General features: G+C 43.1%; 1 pseudogene; it reads left to right on the forward strand.

Moving 5' to 3' along the window:
• Window positions 1–15,891, forward strand: part of LOC126266889 (odorant receptor Or2-like) — a 184,991-nt pseudogene extending 169,100 nt beyond the window's left edge.
• Window positions 15,892–25,967: the final 10,076 nt, after the last annotated feature.

Consider the following 25,967-nt stretch of genomic DNA (forward strand, 5'->3'; position numbering starts at 1 on the left):
GCGAGGCGTTTCGAAAATGCCTATTGTAGTGCAGCGGCGAAGCAATTTCTAGATCCCTGCAGCAATGTTGTCCATAGAGCGTTACAGGAAGCTCGGAGAGATATTTTGGAGACCCAGAACAGGTTCCATGGTATGACCCTAGCCTAATGCAAGCAGCAGTATAACAGAAATACACATGCTGAATGACACCAGCAGCGTGTAGGGACTCTTGCATTAGCCCAGCACCCGTATCATGGAAAGGCATTTTATTAGGGGCAGCATTAGAGTCATTGTGAGGCATCAGGAGAAAGCCTGTAATAGTGCGATGGCGAAGCAATTTGTATGTCCCTGCAGCAATGCGTTGGAAAGGGTGTTACAGTAAGCTGGATCTTTTGCCTCGAAGACACGTTATTGGAGACCCAGAAGGGGCTTGATGGTGAGGCCTTCCCTAATTGCCTGCAGCATTAGAATTGGTGGGCACTTGGAACAGTACTATAAGAGTGTCCAGGAGACTGGTGCACCAGGTCAGCAGCTGTGTCATGGAGAGGCAATAACATAACGGTAGCGGGACTGACATACTGACGCCATTGCAGAGTGAGTGTTCTGTTGCAATGGTGAAGGACTGCTGTGTCCCAGTGCCAAGGTAATGAGGAGAAAGTTACAAGTCATCAGCTTTTCCTCACCGAAAGACTGCTGGACACCCCGAAGACGTTCCATGGTAAAACCTTAGCGGATGCCCGTCAGTAGTCTCGGGGAAACACACTTGAAAAATAAGGTGAGCAGTGTCAGAGACACACTTGCTGTAGGCCAGTTCACGTGACATGGAGAGGTGAGTGCTGACGGGCAGTCACAGTGTCATGGCGACGCGTCTAAGAGTGCCTGGCGAAGTAACTTCTGTGTCCCAGGGTCTATCTGAGGGAGTGAGAGTTACAGCAAGCCGACAGCTGGGCCTCGGTTACAAAGTATTTTACACCCAGATGTGGTATGGTGGAGAGAAGATGCAGATTGATAGGAGGGGTCGCACACACAGCAGTGTGATGGATTAACATTTGCAGTTGCCCAGAAACGGTGTGATGGACAAGCATTTTTAGAACGGCACTGAGAGACCTCTGTAGAATTCTGTACTAGTGCAAAGAGGAAGCAATTGCTTTGTCCCAGCAAGAATGAAGTGGCACGAGAGGTACAGTAAGCTATGAATTGTACACCAGACACAGGTTATTGGGCACCCAGAACAAGTTCTGTGGTGAGACCGGTGCTAAATTCCAGCAGAATTCTCATAGTTACGCACTTGCAGAACTACTCCAACAATGTGCTAGCAGCACAGCGGCGAAGCGAATACTGTGTCACAGGAACAATTCGATGGGGAGAGAATTATAGAAAGCCGTCAGCTGTATGTAGCAGAAAGAATGGTAGACACCCAGAAGAGATTCCCCGTTGTGAGCCTAGCCTAATGACAACTGCAGTACAACAGAAATACACATGCAGCAGTGTGACAGAGACTGATGCAGCAGCTGTGCGCCCTTGTGGTGGGGAGAGGCTGTCCCCGAGGGGCAGAACTAGTGTCGTGGCGAGGAGACTGCTGAATGACTGCAGTGGTGCAAAGTCGAAGCACGTGTAGTGACCCAGCAACAGTGAGATGGTTCGAGAGTTAAGGAAAAAGGAAAGTTGGCAGCTGTGCCTTGGAGACAGAGTATCGGACACAGAGGAGACGTTCCGTGGTGACACACATGGTACGTTCCAGCAGCATTATCGTAGAAAGGCACTCGCAAAACCAACATGGTAGACGAGACACTTGCAGTAGCCCAGCACCCGTCTGATGGAGGGGTAGCATTAGTGTCGGGGTAAGGTGTCTGCAGAAAGTCTATAGTAGTGCAACGATGAGGCAATTTCTTTGTCCCTGCAACAATATGACGGAGACAGTGTTACAGTTAGCTAGATGCTTTTCTTCGAAGACAGATTATTCGAGACGTGATGAAGTTCCCAGGCACATTACTGGACACCGAGAAAGGGCTCATGGTGAGACTCTTCCTATTTGACTGCAGCATCAATATAGAATGGTACGTGGAGAAGTACTCCAGCATTGTCGTGGAGATTCTTGTAGTGGCCAACAGAACAGTGATGGAGAGGCAATAACATAACGGTAACGAAAATGTCATATTGAGGCGTCTGCAGAATGACTATTCTATGGCAATGGCAAATATACAGGAAGCAGAGAGGTAAAACAGTAACCAGACAATTAAAGAAAACACGGCGCCAGTCTGGTTGCTGTCCGCAAGAGATATAAAAATCTGTGTCCCAGTACCAAGATGATGACACAAGAGTTACAGCAAACCATCGGCTTTGTATCGCAGAAAGACTGCTGGACACACAGAAAAGGTTGCATGGTGAGACCTTAGCAGATACCCAGCAGCAGTCTCGGAGAAACGCACTTCGAAAATGACTAGAGCAGTGTCACAGACTCAGTTGTCCAGCACACGTGCGACGCAGTAGCGGATCCTGCCGGACGGAAACAGTGTCATGGTAAGACGTATGCAGAATGTCTGTAGTTGTCTGATGGCGAAGAAACTTCTTATTCCCAGCAGTAGTGTGGGGGCAGGCGGTTTACAGTAAGCCGGAAGCTATGCATCATTTGCAAACCACTGGACACGCCGATGTCACAATGTTGCATAATTATTGCAGCCTTCACGGACTTCAGCAGTGTCATGGTTTGACGTTCACAGTTACCTAGAATCGGTGTAATGGACAAGCATTTCTAGAACAGCAAAAGGAGTGTGTCTGAGAGACATCTGCAGAATGTCTATAGTAGTGCAAAGGCGAAGCAATTTTAATGACACGGCAACAATAATAAGGAGCGAGAATTACAGTAAGTTAGCAGGTGTGCATCCGAGACATATTATTGGACACCCAGAAAAGGTTCCATGGTGAGACCGGTGCTAAATTCCAACTACATTCGCTTAGAAAATCATTTGAAGAAATACTCCAACAATGTACACCAGCAGTCCTGTTATGGAGAGGTATAACAGAGTGCGAGCACGGGTGGCAGAATGCCTACTGTATTGAAATGACGAAGCGATTAGTGTATCCTAGGAGCAATGCGATAGGGGGAGCGTTACAGAGAGCCGTCAGCTTTATGTCGTAGACAGACTACTGGACACCCAGAAGAGGTTTCACGGTGTGACGCCAGAGCAGTGCCAGCAGCAGTGTAATATAAATACACGTGCATAATGCCTCCAGCAGGGTGACGGAGACTCCTGCAGTAGCCCAGCGCCGTGTGACGGAGGGGCAGCCTCAGTGTCCTGGTGAGGCGTCTGCAGAAAGCCTGTAGAGTGCGATGGCGAAGCATTTCTGAGTCTCAGCGTCAACCTGACTGTGCGACGGTTACAGTAAGCCGGCAACTGCGCCGCGGGTACATGCTAGTGGACACCCACAGAGGTTCGATGGTGAGATCGTAGACCAAAGCCAGCGGCAGTGTCATCGATAGACAGTAGCAGAATGAGTCCGACACTGTCGCCGAGACATTTGCAATAGGGCAGCATCCGTCTGAAGGAGAGATGAAGTATGCCAACCTGTACGATCCTACCAGCATCTGTCAGGTAACACGAACAGCTGGGGGATCACAGGTTTAGTAGACAGCGACTATGTAGTGTCGAGATGCCGGATCATTGTTACTGTTCATAACAACAAATCATTTAACCACAAACAGGTCTATGCTTGTTTATGTCGGGATTACAGTCGATAGTGCCCTCAAAGTATAGTGATATTGGAGAATGTATAGTGTGGTATGAAGCTGCGGCTCTTTCAAGTAGGGGGCGGGGGGGGGGGGGGGGGTGCTGTGCACAAAAGAAAGAAAAAAAAGGTTCAAATGGCTCTGAGCACTATGGGACTTAACTTCTGAGGTCATCAGTCCCCTACAACTTCGAACTACATAAACGTAACTAATCAAAAGACATCACACACATCCATACCCGAGGCGTGATTCGAACCTGCGACTGTAGCAGTCGCGCGGTTCCAGACTGAAGAGCCTAGAACCGCTTGGCCTCTGCGGCCGGCTAAATACTGCCCATTTAGCAAAGAAATGGAATCAGATGTCTGTAACATTCTTACCAAACATCTGTCAGGACCGTTTAAATACAGTGTCACTAGCACCATATATGTCCTATACTGAATTTTGAATTGTAGTTCCGTATCGGCAGCCTTTAGACAGAATCAAACTCGAGCAGTACATTTTCATAGCTATAAATCGAAGCTAAAAAACCAAGTTCTTTTTAGCGGAAGTAGATGCAAACGTAAACGATGTAACGTACATAGTAATCTTAACACCTCCTGACGTGTATTGAAGAGTCGTGCTTTCTTAGTGTTCAAGCACAGAAATGACAAAATATCACCGTACTCGCAACGTATGCAGTCTCCCGTGTGAATAAAAAACAAAATTTCGCCTCCCAGCAGACTGCTACTGTTAAGATCTGTGCTACGCAGCTCCATATGGTACAGTAACAAGTGCTTTGCGACGTGTACACCCCACTAAGCTAGTAGCGATTCAATTCCGTACTGAAGTGTATTCCAGAGAGAAAAACAAAATATGAGTGCTGCCCATGGCCAAGAGTCATATTACTGTAATATAAAGCATTACACAGCGGATGTAATCGGAGTTGGTGGTTGAAGGTGCTTGTTTTCTTAATATATGCACTACGTGTTGGATGAAAGAATGATGTCATATGTCAGTACTTTGATATTGTATGCAGTCTAGAGATATATTTCATTGTCAGGAGCATGGTGTATATTACGAGAAATTGGTATGGATACAGTGGGAGTACAAAAAATAAATCTGAAACATGACTGTTTTATGTTTAAATGGTCTAACAGCCTGTACTATTGTAGTGGACTTTCTATAGAGGACAACTATCTTATCGATTCAGATAATCAGAATGAATATGTGCGAGTACACAATACTTGAGAGAAATGCTTACGTCTTCCTCTGCTAAAAAGAACCCGGTCTTCAGGCGCTGATTTATAACTATCAAAATAGACTGTTGGAGTATATGGCTTGGAAGACGCTAGATGTAATGGAATATTTCTTAATGGTGGTAGGGAGTACCACACGCACCAACATTGCGCTCAAATATCACTGACTGGCGTTTGGAAACTGTGCAGCAACGTTTCTCAAATAATTGTTTTTATATGCTTTTAATTCTACATGTATTGTATCAAAAACCTGTTGGAGCAGGTATACGGCTTTGCAACGAACTTTCATCGATTTTAGAATGAGTTCGTGACCAAAACCACGAACAACGCATTTCCATCTTAATGTTCCCACTATTTTTAGCACTACATAACACTTCCTGCAGACCATTGTTGCATTAGAAAAATGTCCTGTGATGATTCTTGAGTCGTACATTTTAATGTATCAACGCCAAGCATAATGAGTATTGATGCACTAACATCGTTGCTGTCAGATACGAGAATGTCGAGACAGAACGTGCGTACTTAGTCGCCAACCGCAACTAATATACACTCCTGGAAATGGAAAAAAGGACACATTGACACCGGTGTGTCAGACCCACCATACTTGCTCCGGACACTGCGAGAGGGCTGTACAAGCAATGATCACACGCACGGCACAGCGGACACACCAGGAACCGCGGTGTTGGCCGTCGAATGGCGCTAGCTGCGCAGCATTTGTGCACCGCCGCCGTCAGTGTCAGCCAGTTTGCCGTGGCATACGAAGCTCCATCGCAGTCTTTAACACTGGTAGCATGCCGCGACAGTGTGGACGTGAACCGTATGTGCAGTTGACGGACTTTGAGCGAGGGCGTATAGTGGGCATGCGGGAGGCCGGGTGGACGTACCGCCGAATTGCTCAACACGTGGGGCGTGAGGTCTCCACAGTACATCGATGTTGTCGCCAGTGGTCGGCGGAAGGTGCACGTGCCCGTCGACCTGGGACCGGACCGCAGCGACGCACGGATGCACGCCAAGACCGTAGGATCCTACGCAGTGCCGTAGGGGACCGCACCGCCACTTCCCAGCAAATTAGGGACACTATTGCTCCTGGGGTATCGGCGAGGACCATTCGCAACCGTCTCCATGAAGCTGGGCTACGGTCCCGCACACCGTTAGGCCGTCTTCCGCTCACGCCCCAAAATCGTGCAGCCCGCCTCCAGTGACAGGCGTGAATGGAGGGACGAATGGAGACGTGTCGTCTTCAGCGATGAGAGTCGCTTCTGCCTTGGTACCAATGATGGTCGTATGCGTGTTTGGCGCCGTGCAGGTAAGCGCCACAATCAGGACTGCATACGACCGAGGCACACAGGGCCAACACCCGGCATCATGGTGTGGGGAGCGATCTCCTACACTGGCCGTACACCTCTGGTGATCGTCGAGAGGACACTGAATAGTGCACGATACATCCAAACCGTCATCGAACCCATCGTTCTACCATTCCTACACCGGCAAGGGAACTTTCTGTTCCAACAGGACAATGCACGTCCGCATGTATCCCGTGCCACCCAACGTGCTCTAGAAGGTGTAAGTCAACTACCCTGGCCAGCAAGATCTCCGGATCTGTCCCCCATTGAGCATGTTTGGGACTGGATGAAGCGTCGTCTCACGCGGTCTGCACGTCCAGCACGAATGCTGGTCCAACTGAGGCGCCAGGTGGAAATGGCATGGCAAGCCGTTCCACAGGACTACATCCAGCATCTCTACGATCGTCTCCATGGGAGAATAGCAGCCTGCATTGCTGCGAAAGGTGGATATACACTGTACTAGTGCCGACATTGTGCATGCTCTGTTGCCTGTGTCTATGTGCCTGTGGTTCTGTCAGTGTGATCATGTGATGTATCTGACACCAGGAATGTGTCAATAAAGTTTCCCCTTCCTGGGACAATGAATTCACGGTGTTCTTATTTCAATTTCGAGGAGTGTATATATAAGAACAGTAACGTTGACCTAATAACTCGACTCGGCGTAGCCGCTGCCTGCCAGTCCTGCGCGCCGACATCTATTCGTGTTACCTGACTGATCTGCGATGCAGAAGCATCATGTGGATGCTGCTAGGATCATACAGGTTGGTAGACTCCATTTGAATATGTAACAAGGAAAGAAGTGTCTAGAATAGGCGACTTGCTTCCTCTGGGAAAATAAGGCTGTACTAGGGTACGTATGGAAGTATACAGACAATAATTTCTTTATTCGATCAGAGCGTGAGGTTGGATGGGTAATCAACAAGACTGGTGCGATTTATCCTGTTCCAAGCACTGTATAGTGGCTCGCGGCGTGTTTGTATTATATGTGGAATGCCTGCAGGTGATACAGTTGTTTGCAAGCAGATTGGAAGTTTTATGGTGGGAATGGAAGTTGACCTGAACGTAAATAAATCTGCTGCAGATTGATAAGAGTAGAAATCCAATACACTGTCATCAGAAGCGTTAACTGCTGTAAACTAGCTAGTAGTAAGCATCTGGAGTGAGCTGCAGAAGAACGCGAATGCTTATGTTGAGTTCGGCTTCATTTGCTAGAATCTTAAGGGAAGCAACCCAGATACTGAGGACTGACAGGTCGCCGAGTTAAAGTAGAGTATGTCAGACTCAAATTCACTTGCACTGATTTTTAAGGGGGTGTAACGAGACCAAGAGATGAATACACTAAGCAGATTCAGAGGGATGTAGGTTGCAGTAGGTACTGGGAAATGAAGGAGCTTGCACAGGATAGAGTAGCATGGAGAGCTGTATCAAACCAGTCTCAAGACTGAAGACCACAACAAGAACCTATCCTCTTAGAAGTGGCGGTGTAGGAAGCGAGTTTCCACAATTCCTTCTCGCGTGTCACCTGTAGACTTTGGCACTACATTTTGGATCGAGATGTAAGACGCACTAAAATAACGGCTGCTGCTGGAAGAAACATCGACATTGATTTTGTGTGGCTCGTATTAGTTGGTTAATTGGCTCCTGATGCTGTTCATGACATAAGTTCATGGCTTGTAGAAAATAAACTAACGCTAAATCACAGTAAGACTCAGCTTTTACAGTTTCTAGCACAATTCAACAAAACCTATCGTTTTAATTTCACAGGATGTGCATATGATTAGTGAAACTGAACGGTTCAAAGTTTTAGGTGTTCAGATAGATAGTAAAGTGTCGTGGAAAACCCACAGTCAGGATATTGGTCAAATTCTTAATGCTGTCATTTTTACTACTCGAACGGTTTCTGAAGTAAATGACCGTTGGACACGAAAATTAGTCTACTTTACTTACTTTCATTCGCTTAAGTCGTATGTTATTATATTTTTGGGTAACTCTTCCCATTCTAAAAGGATATGTTTGGCTCAGAAACTGCTGTTTGGGCAATAAGTGGTGTGAGTTCACGAACCTCTTATCGACATCAGTTCGCTAGTTTGGGTATTATGCATTGGCCTCTCGATATATAGGTATATTCCTTACTTTCATTTCTTGTTGACAGTATTAGCTTATTCCCAAGAATAAGAAGCTTTCGTCAGTTAATATTCGGCAGAAATCCAACCTGCTTTTGGATCGGACTTCCGTATCTCTTGTGCAGAGTGGTGTGCACTATACTGCTGATTTCAGTTTAAATAAGCTACCCATCGAATTCAAAAGTCTTAGCAGTAATCCACGCACTTTCAAATCGATATTGAAGAGTTTCCTCATGGGTCACTCCTATTATGTTGGAGATTTACTCCTCAATTTGGGCCTACGGAACTTGACATGTAAATAAATAAATAAATAAATAAACGATAGTCGGATAAGCGTGTAGGTACTGGGTTTGTTTCTAAATAAATAACTACACTACGCATATGCGTGGTGCCACTTGGATATGCGACATCATGGTCGGTCCAGTCAAGAAGAGCACATGCAGTAATGATGAACAATGGTGCTATTAAATCCCGAATCTTTCCATTACACTTGCTCTGCATTGATCGTGGAGATGTGAGGCTGTTGCACGAATGTAAATGATTCAGTGTGCAGTGTGTTGGAACCTCCGTGATAGGGCTTCTGTTAGAACTGTGTTATGGAGGGATCACAAATGAAAAAAACGAAACACTATGCTAACAGTGAAGACTCCGATACCCTTATTCCGTCTGACATCTAGAGTGGTGATCACTCGAATACGATAAAGTAAACAGGACACGGACATGATCATACAATATGTGAACAAAAGTATCCAGATAGCCCAAAAACATACGTTTTTCCTATTAGGTGCATTTTGCTGCCACATTCTGTTAGGTACTCCATATCAGCAACCTCAACAATCGTTAGATATCGTGAGGGAGCAGAATGGGGCGCTCTGCGGAACTCACGGACGTCGAAAGTGAATTGGATGTCACCTACGTCAGCAAGCGAGATTTCCACATTCCTAAATGTCCCTAGGTCCCTTGTTTCCGATGCGATAGTGAAGTGGAAAGGTGAAGGGACACGCTTAGCACAGGCTGACTCCTTCTGTTGACCGACAGAGACCGCCGACAGTTGAAAAGGGTCGTACTGTGCAACTGGAAGACATCTATCCAGACCATCACCCAGGAATTCCAAAATGAGTCAGGATCCACTGCAAGTACTGTGACAGTTAGGCGGAAGGTGAGAAAACTTGGATTTCACGGTCGAGCGGCTACTCATTAGCCATACATCACGCCAGTAAATGCCAAACGACGCCCATACAAGGAGTATAAACACTGGACGATTTAACAGTGGAAAGCCGTTGTGTGGAGTGACGCGTCACGGATACAATGTGGCGATGGCAGGGCGTGGGTACGGCGAACTCCCTATGAACGTCATCTGACAGCGTGTGTTGTACCAACAGTATAATTCGGAGACGGTGATGTTATGGCGTGTCGTGTTTTTCATGGAGGGGGTTGTTTTTTGTGGCACTATCACGGCACAATCCCACAGTGATGTTTTAAGCACCTTCTCGCTTCCCACCGTTGAAGGGTAATTCGGATGGCGATTGCATCGTTCAACACGATTGAGCATCTGTTAATAATGCACGACCTGTGTCGAGTGGATACACGACAATAACATCCCTGTAATGGTCTGCACAGATTCCTGACCTGAATTCCACAGAACATCTTTGGGATGTTTTGGAACGCCGACTTCGTGGCAGGCCTCACCGGCCGACATCGATACCTCTCCTCAGTGCAGCACTCGATGAAGAATGGGCTGCCATTCCCCAAGAAACCGTCCAGCATGTGATTGAACGTATGCCTGCTAGAGTGAAAGCTGTCATCTAGGCTAAGGGTAGGCCAACACCATCCTGAATTCAAGCATAACCGATTGAGGGCGTCACGAACTTGTAACAGACTTTCAGCCATGTGTCCGTTTTGATCATATAGAGTGTTTATGGAGAATCATTCAATGTCGATGAATTACAAATGTGTCAGACATTCTTTGTCCATTGTATAGTGTATAGTAAAGCTGAAGCAGTAAGGCTTCCTTAACCATTAAAAGCCTTTATCTGGTGTAGCGATCATAGTGGAAATTAGTATATATACAGACATTCATTTTATATCGACCTTATTTCTTACCCTATCATTGCGTGTGTAACTGGAAACGGAAGGAAGAAGGCGATAGCACTGCCACGACATAATCTAGACTGCGTAGTAGTTTGTGGAATACGTATTTAAATTTTGACTCCTGTCTATAGCAGGTTTCCGACACCAGTAATCTGTAGAGATTTGCAGAGATTGACGAATGCTCTGCGTTAGAGATGAATGTAAATAAATGTAACTATTAAATCTGAGATAGCCATAGAGACCTGTTACTGTTCTACTACGTCATCAATTAGAAATCACTAGTAACAGTACAAAACGTAAAAAAATCTGCTTTTTTTCTCATTGTGGTAGCTACCTATAAAGCCAGTGACTGATGGGGGACTGGACAACTTTCCAACAAATGGAACAATGCCGTCTCAGCGTTATAGGATTTTGTGACAATTAGCAGAAGCCTGTGAATTGACGGGGGACATCCGTTACTCACCAAAATCAGGTAGATTCAAACTCTGTATAAAATGGACTGGAAGATTCGTGAGAATATGGCACGCAAGCGATACTCTGACGAAAGGGCGTTGAGAGGTGAGCTCTGTACCGCTTATGATATGTTTTGTGGGCAAATGTATTACAGCCTCTCACACGCCTTTCTCTAAGTGACTGTAGTAAGAAAATTAGAGGCTAATACGAAGGTTTTTATTGCGAGACAATCAGAAATAGAACTTCTGTCTTCTGTTTTCTCGATAAATAACGAAACAGCATTCTTCCGTAAGATTTTTGTGCCTATAAATGGATGGACTGGCATCGTAATAGGTAGACTAAATTCACATCTACGTACATCTACATGCATATTTCGCGGTGCGTGGCGGAAGCTACTTTGTAGCACTACTAGTAATTTCCTTTCGTATTCTACTCGCAAATATAGCGAGGGGACAAAAGACCATCTAATGCCCCCATACGAAAGCTACTTTCTTATTTCTTATCTTCATTGTACTTACGCGAAATGGATGTTAGCAGCAGTAGAATCCTCCTGCAGTCAGCTTCAAATGTCGGTTCCGTAAACTTTGTCAGTAGTGTTCCTTGAAATGTACATCATGTTGCCTCCGTGGAATCCCATTTGTGTTACCTGGCAAGTGTAATACTACTGCAGGAAAATAACTGCTCACCATGCAAAGGGATTTTCATGATCAGTTTAATTAATAAGCTATTTTATATCGGTGGTGTGCCATCAAGCGTGAGGAAGCAAATGGCATGGATATGGTTTGGGAGTTGGAGCGGTAATCAGGCTTTTCTTCGCTGTCGCGAAATCGTTTAATGAAATTCCAATCTCCCACTTACACAGGGAATGAGGGCGATCGTAGTAAAATCAGCTGTATTACCGACTGTACAAAGTGACACATCGTGTTGACCTGATATTTACAACTCATCTGTCCTGCTATTTGGCTGCCTTAAGAGACTTCTTTGGTGACGAGAGATTCGACTACCTTACCAGAGTTCGAATGTGAGGAGGCACCCTGTGATACAGAATGTTCTTAGCAGTGCGTCAAGAGCCAAACATGAGTCTCATATTCTGGTCCTCTGATGCAGGACATAAAGATATTAAGCTGATATGAATAGATTCTTTTACAGGATGAGACAAAGAAGAAATACAGCCTCTGTCACATAGAAGTTTCACACTAAGAACGAAACTTCGGCGATGTGAAATCGTCTGTATGCTCCGATTTCTACTGTCTTCGATAAAACATCGGACATAAAAGGGAGGGTCCTACAACTCGTGTTAGAAATTCGAAGTGTACAGACAACAACTTGCCAGTCTCGGACTGGGTACGGAGCGAGGTGGCACAGTGGTTAGAGCATTGGACTCGCATTCGGGAGGGGGGCTATCCCGATATAGGTTTTCCGTGTTTTCCCTAAATGCCAGGATGGTCCCTTTAAAAGGACACGGCCGACTTCCTTCCCCGTCCTTGAAACCATCCGAGCTTGTGCGCCGTCTGTAATGACCTCGACGTCGAAGGGACTTTAAACCCAATCTTCCTTCGTTACTACGGATTGGGTAAAGTAGATTTTTTAAACTAGGAGGCCTACACTGGGGGTGTACTGCAGTTAGAGCCTTAGGACCAGCGGCGGTCGCTGCCCTGCATCTCACATCGTCCTTTCTTCGTCTGTCGTGCGTTATTTTGTTGCAGAGTTAACACATTCCATGTCCTGAGCTCATTAGACTGTCCATTGCTTTAAGCAGGCCCTGTAACTCTCCCTTACAGTTTCTGTGCACAGCAATGTGATATGCGAATTTTATCAGTCCTGTTGTTGTTGTTGTTGTCGTTGTGGTCCTCAGTCCTGAGACTGCTTTGATGCAGCTCTCCAAGCTATCTATCCTGTGCAAGCCTCTTCATCTCCCAGTACCTACTGCAGCCTACATCCTTCTGAATCTGCATAGTGTATTCATCTCTTTGTGTCCCTCTATGATTTTTACCCTCAACGCTGCTCTCCAGTACTAAACTGGTGATCCCTTGATGCCTCAGAATATGTCCTACCAACTGATCCCTTCTTCTATTCAAGTTGTGCCACAAACTCCTCTTCTCGCCAATTCTATTCAATACCTCCTCATTAGTTATGTAATCTACCCATCTAATCTTCAGCATTCTTTAGAGAACCACATTTCGAAAGCTTCTATTCTCTTCTTGTCTAAACTATTTATCGTCCATGTTTCACTTCCATACATGGCTACACTCCATACAAATACTTTCAGAAACAACTTGCTGACACTTAAATAAATACTCGATGTTAACAAATTTCTCTTCTTCAGAAATTCTTTCCTTGCCATTGCCAGTCTACATTTTATGTCCTCTGTACTTCGACCATCATCAATTATTTTGCTGCCCAAATAGCAAAACTCCTTTACTGCTTTAAGTGTCTCATTTCCTAATCTAATCCCCTCAGCATCACCCGACTTAATTCGACTACATTCCATTATCCTCGTTTGCTTTTGTTGATATTCATCTTATACCCTCCTTCAAGACACTGTCCATTCCGTTCAACTGCTCTCCCAAGTCCTTTACTGTCTCTGACAGAATTACAATGTCATCGGCGAATCTCAAGGTTTTTATTTCTTCTCCATGGATTTTAAGACCTACTCCGAACTTTTCATTTGTTTCCTTTACTGCTTGTTCTATATACAGATTGAATAGCATCGAGGAGAGACTACAACCCTGGCTCACTCCCTTCCCAACCACTGCTTCCCTTTCATGTCACTCGACTCTTATAACTGCCATCTGGTTTCTGTACAAATTGTAAATATCCTTTCTCTCCCTGTATTTTACCCCTGCCACCTTCATAATATGAAAGAGAGTATTCCAGTCAACATTGTCAAAAGCTTTCTCTAAGTCTACAAATGCTAGAAATGTAGGTTTGCCCTTCCTTAATCTTTCTTCTAAGATAAGTCGTAGGTTCAGCATTGCCTCACGTGTTCCAACATTTCTACGGAATCCAAACTTATCTTCCCCGAGGTCGGCTTATACTAGTTTTTCCATTCTTCTGTAAGGAATTCGCGTTAGTATTTTTCAGCTGTGACTTACTGAACTGATAATTCGGTAATTTACAAATCTGTCAACACCTGCTTTCTTTGGGATTCGAATTATTATATTCTTCTTGAAGTCTGAGGGTATTTCGCCTGTTTCATACATCTTGCTCACCAGATGGTAGAGTTTTGTCAGGACTGGCTCTGCCAAGGCTGTCAGTAGTTCCAATGGAATGTTGTCTACTCCGGGGCCCTTGTTTCGACTTAGGGCTTTCAGTGCTCTGTCAAACTCTTCACGCAGTATTGTATCTCCCATTTCATATTCGTCTACATCGTTTTCCATTTCCATAATATTGTCCTCAAGTACATTGCCCTTTTATAGACCTTCTATATACTCCTTCCACCTTTCTGCTTTCCTTTCTTTACTTAGAACTGGGTTCCCATCTGAGCTCTTGATGTTCATGCAAGTGGTTCTCTTATCTCCAAAGGTCTCTTCAATTTTCCTGTAGGCAGTATCTATCTTACCCCTAGTGAGATAAGCCTCTAGATCCTTACATTTGTCCTCTAACCATCCCCGCTTAGCCAATTTGCACTTCCTGTCGATCTCATTTTTGAGACATTTGTATTCCTTTTTGCCTGCTTAATTTACTTCATTTTTATATTTTCTCCTTTCACCAATTAAATTCAACATATCTTGTGTTACCCAAGGATTTCTACTAGCCCTCGTCTTTTTACCTACTAGTTCCTCTGCTGCCTTCACTACTTCATCCCTCAAAGCTACCCATTCTTCTTCTACTGTATTTCTTTCCCGCATTCCTTTCAGTTGTTCCTTTATGCTCTCCCTGAAACTCTGTACAACCTCTGGTTCTTTCAGTTTATCCTGGTCCCATCTCCTTAAATTCCCACCTTTTTGCAGTTTATTCAGTTTTAATCTACAGGTCATAACCAATAGATTGTGGTTAGAGTATCAGTCCTGTGATTGATATACTCCCTCTTGAAATTTTGTAACCCTGAACGTCAACAATACGTTACGCATTAAAAGAATTGTTTTTCACTCTTTTCCAGCTGCTGAAGGGCTCCTACACGTACTTCGCTCTGCTTCACCAGATGAACGACCCCCAGCACGAAGCTTAGCCCCACCACGCGTTCATCAGTTTGGATTTCTAAGCCGTCGTCAACACAATTTTGCCTCATATAGCTAATAGAGGGAAAATTACACCACATATACTCGTAAATTCAACGTTCTGAGGTCGAATTAATGTCTTGCAAATAGTATAGAAATAGACGAAGGCAGTATAGAGCATAAGAGCACTATATTTCAAATGATTTATCAATTCCTTAATCTTAAAATGAAAGTTTAAAGCTGATCAATCTGTGATACTGCGTTTAACTTCGTACGATATTAATAAAGTGAGATATCTCAAACACAATTACGTAACATAACACGAGCTGCAGAAGACAACTGGGAGAAAAGGGAATAAGATTGAAATCGGAGAGTAAAATACATATTAGTCCTGGGTTTCAGTGTTACTGAAATGTCCGAGCTGCGATTTAGCAACGAACTTCACTGCTAGGGTAAGGCACCACTAATGAAAATGTAGTGTGGCATAGTTTGCAGATGTTTAATGTGTTTTATAATGAAACTAGTGTTGTAAACGCTGATTGCTTATTTCCTGTTTTAATAAAATACTCTTCCGTTGATAGTGTATGATTTTCATAAAGCAGAAGTTTAAATGAAATCTTAGTGGACTTGTCTATCGTATAAAGATATAAAATACAAATTCCAGCACTCTGTTCAATAATGTTTAATGACATTAGCATCATCTAACTGTCACTAACTGAGCAACTCAATGTACATCATTATAAGTAAGACAAAATAAAAGAAAAAATATTGCAAGGTGAAATGTAAAAACATGTACTAGAGAAACTATAATTTTGTTTTTCAGGGGTGTATGAAGACTGATTCAGCTTCACTGAATGTAAAGAATACTGAAATTTCTCTCGAGGTTGCTTTCTGTGTTACTTTTCTCAAGTCCAGCCGGTGCGCGTGACAGTGCGTCCGCAACAATGTTCTCCTTGCCGGGAATGTAGACTATTGTGAAGTGGAATTCTTGCAGAAACAATGTCCAACGTTTTAACCTGTCATGATTTAATTTTGAAGACATAAGAAATTGTAATGCACGATGGTCACTGTATACTTTTACGTGCTTACCATAAAGAAAGAAACAGAATTTGTTAAATGCCCAAACGATAGCTAAAGCTTCTAATTCAGTAACGGAATAATTTTTTTTCAGATTTTGTTAGCACTCGGTTAGCAAAAGCAATGGTTTTCTGGACAGTAATGTCATTTTCTGTGTCTTCTTGAAGTAAATGGGCACCAAGACCGACTTTAGAAGAATCCGTGCTAAGGCAAAAATCTTGTGAGAGATCTGGATGAGCTAGTATTGGAGCGTTAAGTAACGATTCTTTCAAAGAATTGAATTCCAACTGTGCTTGTTCGTCCCAGTTCCAAATAGTATTTTTTCCAGTTAGAGAACAAAGTTTTGGTGTAACTAGAATTTGTATATTCAGAAAGCGACGGTAAAAATTTACGAGACCTAGAAAACTGCGGACTTGTTTTTTTGTGGATGGAACTGGAATGGCTCTGATTGCTTCTAACTTTTCAGGATCCGGCTGAATGCCTTCAGAAGAAATAATATGTCCCAAAAACTTCACTTTTGTCCTAACGAATTCAGACATTTCCAAGTTAACTGTAATTCCAGATTCTGCAAAAATATGTAACACACTGTTGAGGATGCGATTATGTTGTTCCCATGAGGCTTCTGCTATCAGAATATCGTCCACATATAAGGTGATGTGACGTTTAAAGAACTCGGGTAATATGGAATTTAGCCCGCGAATGAATGCCGCCGAAGAAATGTTCAAGCCAAAAGGAAGTTTCCGAAACAGATAACAAACGCCGAAACAAAGGAAAGCTGTGTATTTTCTACATTCTGGATGAAGTTCGATCTGATAAAAGCTGGATCTGAGATCAATGGAAGACAACACTTTTACACCATTAAAATTTTGAAGAAGTTCTTCCAACGTTTGCGGCCTGTCTGTTTCAGGAATAATGATAGTATTGATTTGTCTCGAATCTAAGACAAGCCTGATCGATCCATTTTTCTTCTCAACAACATGTAATGGATTGTTGTATGAGCTTACTGCAGGCTCAATAATGCCCTCGTCAAGCATAGATTGTATTTCTGTTCTAACACGGTCCCTATAATGTGCTGGAATTACGTATGGTCTAACACAAAATTTAGTATGCTCACGAACACGAAATTGGTATTGAAATCCCTTGATTGTTCCTGTTTTGTGATTAAAAACTGTGGAATGTGCTTGTAAAATCTGAAAAAGGTCCTGCCTATCAGTGTCATTACAATTCTCAATTGTTTGAATTTTATTCTGAATTAACTCATTAGTTTCAAATGTGCCGTCGATATCATCCCTCTCAGTACTTGCAGAGCGACTGTTAGTGTCTAGTTCCATAGAAAATTCCGAACTGTTGTCTAACAGAAGGTAGAGCCGATTAATTTCCTCGTCATGGTTTAAGACCCAATCTTCAAATTTCAAAGGTATTGACTTACCTTCTTTCTCTAAACTTATTTCAGCATCGTGAAAGTTTAAGATTGCTTTGTATTCATTCAAAAAGTCTACTCCCAGTATAATTTCCGTCGACAACAATGGAACAATAAGAAAGTTCATAGAGAAGCTGTGGCTCTGACAAAAGAATTCTAAGTTGGTTTGTTGGCGTACATCTACATTTTTTCCAATGACTGCACCTTGTAATTTAATCTTGCGTAACGGAAGTGTGGGGCAGTCGTTCGATTTGTTGCTTTTGCTAAAAGCTGTTTCACTAATTACTGAAATGGGACTGCCTGAGTCAAGTACTGCCGTAAATTTTACGTCATTTACAGTAATGTGAATCACAGGATATGCAATGTTGTTATGTTTTACGTCGTCTTCCTGGAGTAATATGTCCCTAATGTCTTCCATTTTAACGTAATTACTAGCTACGGCAGCTGCGTCGTCAGTTTCATAAGTACGTTTTGTGGCTGCCAGCGGTATGAGTCATTGCCTATTGTGTCTTTGCCGGCGCGCGTCGTTATTGGGATTTGGAGACCTAACTTCTACAAATTCACCTTGTCGGGAGGGCCCTGCTCTGTTTGATTCCCGCCAGTTCTGCTGCAATTCAGGTCTGTCGTTACGATCATATCGTCTGCCGTCATGTCGGTAGATTCCATAGTTTCTTTCTTGTCGGTCACGTGGTGGAGAATTTCTCTCTGAATCGTAACTGCGCGCTGGACCGTTGCGTCTAAAGTTATTCTGTCTCCCTTGATAGTAATTATTTTGGTTCCCATATTGTCTGTTTCTCTGATTGTCTCTGTGATAGTCACTACCGCGGAGAGGTGACCTTTCCCTGTAATTATTACTACTCTGCCAACGGGTCATACGGGTGGTGTCTGTTTTGGTCACGATTTGTATTGTGAGAATAGCCTTGTCGTGTCCAGTTATTATTTCTTTCATCGCGGAATTGCGACGGATGTGACCTGTAATTGTTGTGTTCCTGTTTTCGCGTTCCGCGATTGTCAGTGTCAATTTCTAATTCTTGTAAGAGTCCCTGAAAAGCTTCAATGTCGTCTTTGCAACGGCCTGCCAAAATAATATGCCGTAAATGTTCAGGCAATTTGATTAAGCAAATGCGGATGAGTTCTGACGGGCTGTATGGGTTTGACAGGTACTGATTCTTGTGCAACATGTCTTCAAAATATTTCACAAGACTGGAAAATTCAGATTGTTCGAAATGTTTCATCATCATGATGCCATGTTTTACTCGGTCTTGTGTGGCTTGGGACCAATATGCTGAGAGGAAGGCATGGTAAAATTCTCCTTCACTGTGGCAATCGTGAATGACCGATCGCATTCTTACAGCTGGTTCATTCTCTAAGTAGCCACACATAAATTCTAATCTGTGCTCTAGTGACCAGTTGGGAGGAAAACAATGAGAGAATTGATGGAGCCACGCTTGTGGATGAATGTCGTTGCCAGAATTCTTAAATGTTTTGAATTTACATGTAGTAATGAAAAGCTTATAGTCAAAATCATCGTGTCGGCGGGTCGCATATCGGTCATTGTTACGTCGTTTCGGCGGTTCCATCTCAAAATACGGTGTACTTTGCCAATTTCTTTCATAATCTCCAAAGTGCCCTGTGTTATTATTTTGTGGCAGTTCCGTATTTTTATGTCCCTCTTCCCGTATTGGAGTGCGAGTGTCCTCTGAAATACGTAATTCTTGAATTACCTGTGTCAGCTGATCTTGTACTTCCCGGATTTCTCTTTGGTGTTGCGTATTAATTTGATTCTGATTTTGTTTGTATTTCCTAATTTGTTCGAACTCTTCTGTGTCATTAATGACTACCAGTTTTGTGTCATTCAGATTATCATCTACCTTCGTAGATAAATTATTTATCTGATCCGAAAGTTCAACTACTTTCTCTGATAATGAACTAATGTCCTCCATGTGTCTTTCTGAACCAATTTGCACAGTATCTACTGTGTCCTTTAAGTTTTCTTGAGTTTTTGCAAGTTGCGTAACCAAATCGGTAGATGCAACTGAGTCAATTTTAGCTTGCAAGAGCTGATGATTTTCATGAACAATAGTTTGCAGCTCTTTTATGGCTGCTTCGTGATTCTGTAATGTATTTTCATGCCGCGAAAAAATAGGTTGGAAATGCTCAGAAATTTGTGTTTTTACGTCATTACAGACTTTTTGACATTTCGATTCGATTTTATGTAATTCAGTAGTTAAATCTTCATGTGTTTGTTCAAGTGTATGTTCCACTGAGTCTAACTTTTGAAGCTTTTGTTCCATTGCGTCTAACTTTTGAAGCTTTTGCTGCGTTTGTCTCTGATTTTGTTCCATTGTGTCTAACATTGGAAGCTTTTGCTGTGTTTGTCTCTGATTTTGTTCCATTGTGTCTAACTTTTGAAGCTTTTGCTGTGTTTGTCTCTGATTTTGTTCCATTGTGTCTAACTTTTGAAGCTTTTGGCCCTTTTGTTGCATTAATCGTAATAACAATGCACTGGTGTCTGAAACATGTTCCTTAGTGCTATTCGGCAATGCATTTGAACCGGCAATATTCGCAGTTTGAAAAACAGAAAATGTGTCGTGACTTATTTGAGAAAGCGGTGAGGACGTAAAACCTGAATCTACAGTATTTGCAAGAATGTGTCCTGTCATTTCGGAATCCTGAGGCGAGCTGTTGCCGACTGATCGATCGATAATTGTTCCCTGTTCACTACTTGTTTCACTGTCTACACCATTGTTTGCAGCCCGCTCCATTTCCCTATGTACAATTACCAAATTACTACTTTGAACATTAGTTAATTCTTTACTCGGTGGCGCTAACACACTGCTTTCGTCTTCACTGTCATTTCTCAGTTTACTTTGGAGCCTAGTATTACGTTTTTCACACAATATTTCACACGACAACACAGAAAAAAACAATTTGAAGAGCAAAAATAAGAGAATACATTAACATAGAAAATAATATCTAGTTAATTGCAAGCGCAGCTGCGAAATACTTGGTGCAACTGTACATGCATGCTACAACTGTTTTACTGTACAACAATGAAAGACTGCAACTAGATAGGAAATTCTCTCTATGATTACGCGCTAGCAATAAACAAAGGCTACACTAACGACACAAACTACAAGAAAAAAAATCAGAAGATTCCAGTGAGGTATCCTCGGCTAAGGGTCGACATATGAAACATCCCCTTAGAACAATTGTACACGACTGTGTTTAAACTGACACGCAATAGTTTTTAGCGCAACGCAATCTGACTTTCAAAAATCCCTACGAAAGAATGGCCCTCACTAAAATTAATCTATATGTTTCACAAATCACTTACCTCACAAAAATCTTCGTTACTCGAACTACTGCAATACAGGGAGCGCCACTACTGCCAGCTAACTAAAAGATTCAAACTACGGAAGTCACTAACTACTGATAGGCACAGTTAGCAAATGAAAGATTTTAATAGAGAACAAACAATGTATTTACCTTCATAGACATAATATATATATCAGTTCATGACACCAATTCTTACAAATTTCATAACTCCGCCATCTCTCTCCCCACGTCCACCACTGCTGGCGGCTCACTTCCAACTGCCCGATGCTACGCGCTGTTAACATTCAGCTGCCCAACGCTACAATGGCGAGTATTACAACAATGCCAACCAGCCACTGACTGCACACAGCACAGCCAGTGATTTTTCATACAGAGCGCTATGTGGCGTTACCAATAAAAAAACCTACTTACAACTTTCAGCAAACAAAACTCCCTGAAAATGAAACGGGTTTTGCAGACAGTTTTAACAAAGACTTTTAACTTTTATATCTAACCTGAAATTATTTTTTCTGAACAACTATTCCATTGTAAAGACGATTTTTTCTATTAAAGAAGCTTGTTTTAAGTGGAATTGGAGTAAAAACATGTATGTTTATTAATGTTAGCACTGATTATCTATACATGTCCTGAAAACTGGCTCGTTTCTCATTATTTCGACGGAAGACTCGTTCAAATTATCTGTGGAATACGTAACTTCCTATCTAACAAACTATCAAACACATCAGTGCCAAGGTCACTAAATATTGTTATCTTTCTTCAAGGGAACTAAAAGTTCACATAAATGACCATTCCCTAATGAGTTCTTCCTGTAGTTACATGAATATATGTCTAAAATATGGCCACATATTTCTCTAAAAGCTCATTATCCGGAAGAGACTCATTAGTTAGCGACGGACAGTCGGTGTAAAGCATTGTTTAAAATCTCTATCAATCATTTGTATGCACATATGGTACGGACATACTAATACACAGTATAAAAAACGTTAATGGCATCTATAGTATGAGACCAAACTGTGACATACAGAATCACAGCACAAGGTTAAAAGAAAATTTGGATACAATACCCATTAATGCAAGTTTGTAACAGAAAGTTAAGGCTTCATCGGATCAAAAGGTTGCGAGGCTTTAAAATGAATTAAAATACGAGTATAAATGCGTTTGAAACATCTACACTCCTGGAAATGGAAAAAGGACACATTGACACCGGTGTGTCAGACCCACCATACTTGCTCTGGACACTGAGAGAGGGCTGTACAAGCAATGATCACACGCACGGCACAGCGGACACACCAGGAACCGCGGTGTTGGCCGTCGAATGGCGCTAGCTGCGCAGCATTTGTGCACCGCCGCCGTCAGTGTCAGCCAGTTTGCCGTGGCATACGGAGCTCCATTGCAGTCTTTAACACTGGTAGTATGCCACGACAGCGTGGACGTGAACCGTATGTGCAGTTGACAGACTTTGAGCGAGGGCGTATGGTGGGCATGCGGGAGGCCGGGTGGACGTACCGCCGAATTGCTCAACACGTGGGGCGTGAGGTCTCCACAGTACATCGATGTTGTCGCCGGTGGTCGGCGGAAGGTGCACGTGCCCGTCGACCTGGGACCGGACCGCAGCGACGCACGGATGCACGCCAAGACCGTAGGATCCTACGCAGTGCCGTAGGGGACCGCACCGCCACTTCCCAGCAAATTAGGGACACTGTTGCTCCTGGGGTATCGGCGAGGACCATTCGCAACCGTCTCCATGAAGCTGGGCTACGGTCCCGCACACCGTTAGGCCGTCTTCCGCTCACGCCCCAACATCGTGCAGCCCGCCTCCAGTGGCGTCGCGACAGGCGTGAATGGAGGGACGAATGGAGACGTGTCGTCTTCAGCGATGAGAGTCGCTTCTGCCTTGGTGCCAATGATGGTCGTATGCGTGTTTGGCGCCGTGCAGGTGAGCGCCACAATCAGGACTGCATACGACCGAGGCACACAGGGCCAACACCCGGCATCATGGTGTGGGGAGCGATCTCCTACACTGGCCGTACACCTCTGGTGATCGTCGAGGGGACACTGAATAGTACACGGTACATCCAAACCGTCATCGAACCCATCGTTCTACCATTCCTAGACCGGCAAGGGAACTTGCTTTTCCAACAGGACAATGCACGTCAGCATGTATCCCGTGCCACCCAACGTGCTCTAGAAGGTGTAAGTCAACTACCCTGGCCAGCAAGATCTCCGGATCTGTCCCCCATTGAGCATGTTTGGGACTGGATGAAGCGTCGTTTCACGCGGTCTGCACGTCCAGCACGAACGCTGGTCCAACTGAGGCGCCGGGTGCAAATGGCATGGAAAGCCGTTCCACAGGACTACATCCAGCATCTCTACGATCGTCTCCATGGGAGAATAGCAGCCTGCATTGCTGCGAAAGGTGGATATACACTGTACTAGTGCCGACATTGTGCATGCTCTTTTGCCTGTGTCTATGTGCCTGTGGTTCTGTCTGTGTGGTCATGTGATGTATCTGACCCCAGGAATGTGTCAATAAAGTTTCCCCTTCCTGGGACAATGAATTCACGGTGTTCTTATTTCAATTTCCAGGAGTGTATTAAATAATTTATACAGCACCAAACCTCCCAATGAAGAATTGAATACATCAGTAGTAACATATCTATTCACAAACAAGTTTATTTTCCCTTGTAAGCACTTCATTTAAATAAAATGTAATAATATGTAGCATAATGTGCTCCATACGGTGTACCAGACTAAATACATAAAACGTCGAATTTCGTGACAAGCCGTTTTTCTATAGTTAAGTAAGTAATCAAGAATTTCAGAAGATTCCAGTTTTCCTCTACATAAAAATAGAGACAGCTCTGATAATACAGAAAGTTATTTTAAAGAATATCTTTTGCCATAGATCCCTCATAGTTTCACACTTGTGCTTTAATGTATATTTTCTTGATAGCTACTCCCGCTAAATAAATCCAGCCAATTCGAAACTTGCAGGTAAATAAATCCACTGAACGAAGTGAGCTGTGAAGTAGTTCAGAACAAAAGCACTGTTTGGAGCAATAGCAATCTGTAACATTTATGATGATGGTAGCATTTCTGTTATTTGACTGACAACGCTTTCGTTCCTACTTTATTAAAAAAACTGCTGACGTTTCGAAAGTACTACCTTAAAATTCAATTATTAGTGCTCACGACGGTTATTCCAACATTAAAGCAAACTGAAACTTCAATAGTGAAATTGATTATCTGATTATGATGTGTTGTGTTTGTGAAAGCACGCACATTAAATATTTCAGTCTAGTGTTTCTTCATTGACGTTGCACGCGCTTCATATTTAACGCCCTCTGTGCGGGCTGACAAGACGCCGAATGCAGGACTTTGTCAGGAACCATCATGGACGACGGTGAGCTTCCGGAGCCGGTACGTATTACAGTTGTATTAACAAAACAACTCGAAAAAGAAATAACACCAGTTCCCACACTGTACAACTGCGTTAGGGGTGCTGACTGAATTTAATTTCACATCGTTCCAGTCAATATCAAGCGTTATTGTATTACACCTTGTACTCTTTCAATTTGATCAACAAATGATAGATGTAATAGGGTGAGACTGATAAATGCATCTGAAAATCGTACATATGTAGCTCAAAATAATGAGTATTAGCAATGCGGTGGAAGAAACAGTTAACGAAGATACAGTATGTTTGTTTTAACGTGAGGTAACTAAATACCTCAAGAACACTGCATCGTACGAAAAAAATGTTGGATGAACAGTTGATATTAGTGAAACGGACATTCGTCTGTGGTACAAGCGGACAACTCCTAACCACCCCTGTGTGGATAGCGTCAACTTTATATTTTTAAATCGGAACCCCTATTTTTACCGCATATACGAAATTTACGCCAAAAATACGTGCGATTTCCTCAAAACATTGTTCTTCATTCGTGGTAAACAGCGCTGTAATCGACAAATATCAAGTATGGATTGAAATGCCCTCTAAACCCGCAAAGCAGAACAGATGATTAGGATTGTGGAAAGGGCCAAATAACGTGGCGGTCAGCTTCACTTCAAAGTTGTAATTTAGTAACACATTTAAACCAAAACGGCACATAGACGAACCTTTACATCTACGAGTTTCAAAATCCAATTATTTCATGGCTGAAGGCCTCCAAACAAGTAATCTTAATAATTAACAAGGTAAATTTCAAGTGACCGCAGACACGCAGTTAGAACTGCAAATAAAACTATATATATCACAGCTAGGCTGAAAGTCTCAAGACAAATGTGGATAGAACAAACATAAACAAGGTGCAATACAAACGGCTTTAGCCACAATTAAATTTCACAATTTTAACATATATTACCATAATCTTTTAAGGCAGAAGGCCGCAATCTTTTCGCTTAAGGGGAAATTTTAAGAATAAGGCTTTAAGGAGCTGAAGGCCCACAGTTGAGTTTCCAAAAATACAAAAATACCTTAAACCCTTAAGTTTTTAGTGGCCGAAAGCAAACTAAATGAAAAGGCAATGCAACTACAATAACTAAATTTAAGAATAAGGTCTTAAGTGCCTGAAAGCCCACAACAGACTTTCCAAAAATTCTAAATATCTTAAACCTTTAAGTTTTAGGTGGCTGACAGCGCACTAACTGAAAAGCTCGCACAACAACTCGAAACATTAACATTCACTTAGGTGAGACAGGTGGTAGGCCGAACTACACTTGATTCGTCGGTAACCCAAGAGATAGTCACAGATCAACCGACCAAACGACTTGATAGCCACCAATCGGTACATAAAAACTCAAAAGACCAAACTCTTACAGACGTGATTATCCACAGTGATTCGGCAGCTCTAAAATACAGGCTCTCGGAGCCTTGGAATGCTCTCTACGCACAACAGATACACTACTCTGACGAATCGACTAATATGTTTTTTAGATTACACTATTATGGCACTCCCTGGCAGACAAAAACAAAGTCTCGAATATTCTCAGATTCCGGAATATTTTTCCTCCCAGTTGC

Source organism: Schistocerca gregaria, chromosome 4 (genome assembly GCF_023897955.1).
Source record: "Schistocerca gregaria isolate iqSchGreg1 chromosome 4, iqSchGreg1.2, whole genome shotgun sequence".
Lineage (NCBI taxonomy): Eukaryota > Metazoa > Arthropoda > Insecta > Orthoptera > Acrididae > Schistocerca > Schistocerca gregaria.